Source organism: Aphelocoma coerulescens, chromosome 3 (assembly GCF_041296385.1).
Source record: "Aphelocoma coerulescens isolate FSJ_1873_10779 chromosome 3, UR_Acoe_1.0, whole genome shotgun sequence".
In the NCBI taxonomy this organism is placed as follows: Eukaryota; Metazoa; Chordata; class Aves; order Passeriformes; family Corvidae; genus Aphelocoma; species Aphelocoma coerulescens.
Window position 1 is genome coordinate 102,090,761 of NC_091016.1, and position 6,000 is coordinate 102,096,760.

A 6,000-nucleotide genomic window follows, 5' to 3' on the forward strand; every position below is an offset into this window, starting at 1 on the left:
TATACTGCAGGATTTTTTGTAAGGTCTTAAATCTCGTAAAGCTTTTGTACTACTACAAGGTCAGATGGTTTATTTGTCACTGGATGGTATTTCCTAGACAACTGTGTCCTGTGTTAAGTAACGTGCCCTTCAGCACAGCCAGTCCTGTTGTCTGCCCTTCAGACTCAGAATCATAGAACATTCCGAGCTGGAAGGGATTCACAAGGATCATCGAGTCCAACTCCTGGCTGTGCAAAGGACAGCCCTGAGAATCACACCATGTGCTGAAGAGCATTGTACAAATGCTCACCCACCGCACGGGCAACTCCTGGAATGCACTGAAACCTCTTTTCCCACCTTGGAGGCCCAGATGCAAGGATCCCTGTCCTCTTCTACTTCTCACTCTCTTTACACCAGTTTTCCAATCCCATGTTGCTGTAAGGCTTTGATGTACCTTCATGCATGCACATATTCACATTTGCAAATTCTTAAGGAATTTTTCCTGATTCAGTAGGAAAGTGAATTGTGCTGAGGAGTAAATTTATTTGGAATGGTTTGTGTGAGGGAAGAACAGGTTCAGTAGATCATAGGAATGAGATATTTCCATAGGAGACAGTGAATGTTCCTCAAATTCTTCCTCAGCTTCTTGATATAGCTAGAAAGCTTTGTTTGGGAAATTCTTCCATGGAGAGATGGAAGCTCATCTTCTCCAAAACACATAAACCCAGTAGGCAGATGACGGGAAAGGAAAGAAAGAGCAGAAGCAGACTTTTCCCCATTTCTCAGTCATAGTTTCACAAAGTCTCATTTTTCTGACTTAAGTTTTAACTGTCCAACAGTCCACACAAGAGTGCAGCTGTGACACTTAGCTGTACTGGAGTGAGAAATTAGCTGATGATTTGAGGAAATGTTGTGGGCTAATTCTTGTGTGGAGAGAACCGAATAGTGAACTGATTAAGGGGATTAACTCTGTGAGATTAATTATAACAAAGAGCCATGAATCTAAGAATATATTGGGATGTGTATTGGTGCCTAAAGCTTGGAGTTTATGGGATGGGAGTAAATGAGCAAAAGGAACTCTGAAAAATAGGAAGGAAAATAAAGTAGTTGAAAAATAATTTTAAATTTTTCCCTCAGCAAAAGGATTGATTGTAATTATTAAATACATTGAAATATGTATTTAAAATTCCACTGTCCCCAAGAGACTTCTTGAGTTAAATTTGTACTATTTTTCCCTCTTAGTGAGTTAGACTGAGAAACTTAATCTCAAATTTGAACTCAAAGTTCAGATCTCACTGCTGCATTGATGTAAGTCCACATTGGAATGGCTAAATCGCTATTTAAAAAAAAAGAATGAAGTATATATTCGATTCATTTGATTTTCTCCATGGCCTTTCTTAAAAGAACTACTCTTAATTGGTGTCTACAGGGAAGTTGGAATTTAAGTTGCAAAAAGATATAAACTGCAGAAGTGAGAAAAAAAGAAAGAATATGACAGTACTGGGCTATTTGCTGACTAACTTGTGCCAGTGTGAGCCAGTAAAGACCCTAATCACCTTGATATAAGTCCTTTCCAAGGGCAGTAAAAGCTGTAATGAGAATATACTGTGTTGAATGCTGTTCTTTTTCCTGAATATTTTTTAAATTTACTTTCCAATTGCAGTGTTTTTTTACAGACAGCTGTCTGAAAACTAAATCCCATTTACTATGACATATTGTCTTCAAAATACTTCTTCTCCATCAAAATACTGATTTATTGACTCTGTTTGAACTGATATTTTCTTGCACTCTGCACAGTACCTCAAAAATGGTCATGAGTCCTATCATTAGGCCCCATGCTCTGAAGGGGTTCAAAAGAGGCCTCATTAGTCCTGGTGTACTGAAAAGCCTTCAGGTTTTTTTCTGGACAAGTAGTCTCATAACAACTAAACTATGCCTTTAAAATAATGGTTTATTTAAAGGTCTACATAATTTGGGGGTGTGGACTTACAACACTGTGCAACTGCAGAGATTGACTATAAGAAAGTATCTAGTAAGCCTGATTCTGCTCTGTGCTTTGAAAAATCATGCCCTTCCGTGTGCTGGGTATTATCTACCTGCAATCTGCGTGCTGCTGTAAAGAGCAGAATATATTTAGCTACCTTTTTTCTTGTAGAAAAAAGGTATGACTTCAGTAAAAGCAGGTCAAAAAGAGGTTAGAAGTTACAGCTTTGGGAGGAACATTATGCTAATTCAGACATTAGCCTGGAATTTAGTTCTTTCATATCACAAAAGTGCACCTTAATTTCTCAGTAATACAGAGCTATCCCGAGAGGGAACAATATTCTGTTCTCTGTTAAAGCTGTTGTCTTAGAGGAAACAGAGGGCTGGTTCTAACATAGAAAAAGGTACAGGGCAAAGAGTCCACCTTGTACTATATGTACTTTTAACTCTTCCAGGAGAAATTGCTGTATACTTTGAAACCTCTGCCTTTACATATTTCCAGGTGCTGATAGCAAGGCTCAGAGATTTCTGGTAACAGAAACTGAACACCATAGGTATTGTGCTGGAGTCTGAAATCATGTTTAAAATAAAAATGAAGTAGCAGATGTGGGTTTAACTGGATTTCATTATGGTTCATTAGGTTTTGCACTTCAATAATCTTTCATAGACCACTCCTCAGTAGAATAGAAGCTTTAAATCCGTGAGGCATTGGGATACAATTAGCACTCTTAGAAGGAACTAGAATAGAGAAGATAATACCATTGGGCCTAGAGGATTAGGATGCACCTAATGCCTTGCCTACTCCATAAATCTTTCTGGGGTGTCATCAAGCTTGCAATTATAGAACATGATTATTTATGCAAAGTTTCATTTCCCGTATTACATTCCAGTCATAAGCAATCATACTAAAATTTTTTGCTATTGTGCAATTCATGCTCCACTACCCTGAAGCACATACAAGTTTACTTTCTGTTCTGTTTAGGTAGAAAGACTGAAACTGAAGTATTAATTATCTTCTAAGTTGTGTCTTTCTGCCCCACAAATTTAACATATTAGATTGTCATGACTTGGGGCATTTCTGAAACACAAAAATAGCTTTATATGGTTTTGTTATAGTCTATATAAAATAAAATTGTGAAAAAGAGAATTTGGTCTTGTTGAAGCTTCAGGTTTGCTGAAAACATTTAATATATTGTAGCACCTTAATGTTCATTATGCAAACTGTACAAATATGTTGAAACTCTATAGAAAAATGCCAACCATCTCTTTGGTAAGTGTAACAAAAACAGACTGAAGTCAGGTGCTGATGAATTCTTACACCATATTAAGTAGAATATCCTAAGTACAGAGTTATGGAATCACAAAGTCAGTGAATGGTTGGGGTTGGAAGGGACCTCTGGAAATCCTCTAGTCCAACTCCCCTGCTCAAGCAGGTTTGCCTTGAGCAAACTGCATGGGATATATCCAGGCAGGTTTTCAGTATCTCCAGAGAAAGAGACTCTACAGCCTCTCTGGGCAGTCTTTCAGTGTTCTGTCACTCTCAAAGTAAACAAGTTTTTCCTCATATTCAGATGGAACTTCCTATATTCCAGTTTATTCTCCTTGCCTCTTGATCAGTTGCCGGACACTGCTGAAGAGAGTCTGGTCCATCTTCTTGACACCCACCCTTACATTTGTATGCATCCTTGGGATAAGAAGATAGAAGCTGGATCCAGGTATGGAGGTCTCAGCTAAAGGAAGCTGGGTGCATGACGAAGATAATGCGCCTTTTCAGAGAAGCAAGTACTTATTAGAGAAGTAAAATGAACTTACATCAAGGACCTTTAATTGGGTGAAATTAGTCTTTGGTAATCCCAAGAAACAGAGATTTTTTCACATATTTCCAGTCTTTACTGAGCTATATTCAAGATATAACATTCAAGTCCTCAGCCCCAGATTTATTGAAAATGGTATATACTAACACATCACCACTGTCATCCTGTGAGAAAAATTTCACAAAAAACTAATGTTGTGTAAATTTTTTTCTTTTAAATTTCCTTCATATTAAAACTTTGCATCACACAGAAGCAGTGGAATGGAGTGAGTGACCATGTAAGGTCCAAACCCTGTATTTCTGTGTTTATTAGAGCTATTTAGGTAAGCATATTTAGGTTGTCCATTGATGATTTTGACATGTTTAAAAAAAAGTTTACCAAAAAAGAAAATTCAACCACGTGTCACTAGCTGTCCAGTTGTTAATCAATATTGATTAATGCGTGACATGTATCACAAGCAATAATTTCTTTTTTAAATAAAAAATATTGCAGCTTGTAACTGTAATAATTCATACCAGTCGTTCAGCAAAAATATTTTGCTTCATCTCTAAATCACTACTCTACCAATGTATATCTCAATTGCTCTAGGTAATGGTCAATAAAGAATCATCTTATTAATTACTGTTAGCTAAGACAAGAATGGGAATGGCAGTATAAACACAGATTAAGTATTTATGTTCTTGTCTGTCTGACAATGGCAAGTGGTGGATATCTGAGAAGAGCTGGGTAAGTTAGTGATGCACCCTGTACTATTATTTAGTTTTTATATTGCTGATACATTCTCACATTTGCAGGGACATTTCTTTCATAAAATCAATTTCCTCAAACCTTAACCAATGGGGGAAAACTTGTTCCTAATAAAGACATTAAATCATGAAGTATTTGCACAGAGGAGTTCTGAAGCGATTCAGCCTTCAAAGGTTTCTTTCTTATGTTAATGATCTTTAGAAAGGAAGACAGAAATCAGTTATATCCCACACAGGTATCCTTAGTACAGGTATGCTTCTGATCCATGACACAAACTATATTTTTAGTTAGAAATAAACCACATGATCAAAAATGACACAGCCTGTCCTTTATATCCAAGATTAATACCTTATCATAAGTTCTACAGTGAACAGCTCACCAACAATTTATTTTTACATTACTGATGAAAATTGAAAGGACCAAAAGTCACAGGGTTATTAAGCCTTTTGCTATAAAGCTAGGAATTAAAAAAAGCTCCTGGATTTAGTAAGTTAATCTAATTAATGACGCAATGCATTGCTACTGATGTTGGCCAAATATCTGCTCTAGTTTTCTACTGTCTCTACAAGTAGAGACTTTTCTGGAATGAGAAATATTATGTGGATAAGACTTTATTACTAGATTGAACTGTTTTAGTATGTTAATTTAAAAAAATAAAAAAAGATTAGTTCTCGTTGAAGCACAGATACATTTAAAAAGTCTATTAATAATTGCAACTCTATAAAGAATCGGTAAGAAATATTATAGAGAAAATGGGATCAACTCTTTTCTACACAGAGATAAATCTGGTTCAAGACAGACAAGGAACTACTGGAGAGGGTCCAGGGGAAGGTTATGAGGATGACTAAGGGACTAGACCATGTCTCCCTTGAGGAAAAGCTGAAGAAGCTGAGCCTGTTTAGCCTGGAGACAACTGAATCTTACCAATGTATACAGTACCTTATTGGTGGCTTCCAGGAGGATGGGTCAGAGTCTCTTCAACGGTGCCCAGTGACAGAACAAGGGACAACAGACACAAACTGGAACACAGGAAGTTCCATCTGAATACAAGGAAAAACTTGTTTACTGTGAGAGTGACAGAGCACTGGAACAGAGAGGTTTTAGAGTCTTCACTGGAGGTACTGAACACCTGCTTGGATGTAAACCTGTGCAACCTGCTCTAGGTGAACCTGCTTGAGCAGGTAGGTTGGACTAGATGACCTTTAGAGGTCCCTTCCAACCACAGCCAGTCTGTGATTCTGTATGGAAGACCTATTACTTTATAAACATGTTTAAGGAATGTATAGAGTATTTTCTGTTTTTTTGGTTTTTTGTACTGCCATTGATTGAGCAAAGTTTAGATACTTCCTAGTGTTTAGAGCAGTATTATGAACTGCTGTGATTTCTCTCTCTGACTGTCTCACATCAAACATAAGGTGTATATTCTAATTATATTCTGGTGTTTATATAAAAGGAACATTCTTATTCAGTGTAAGTA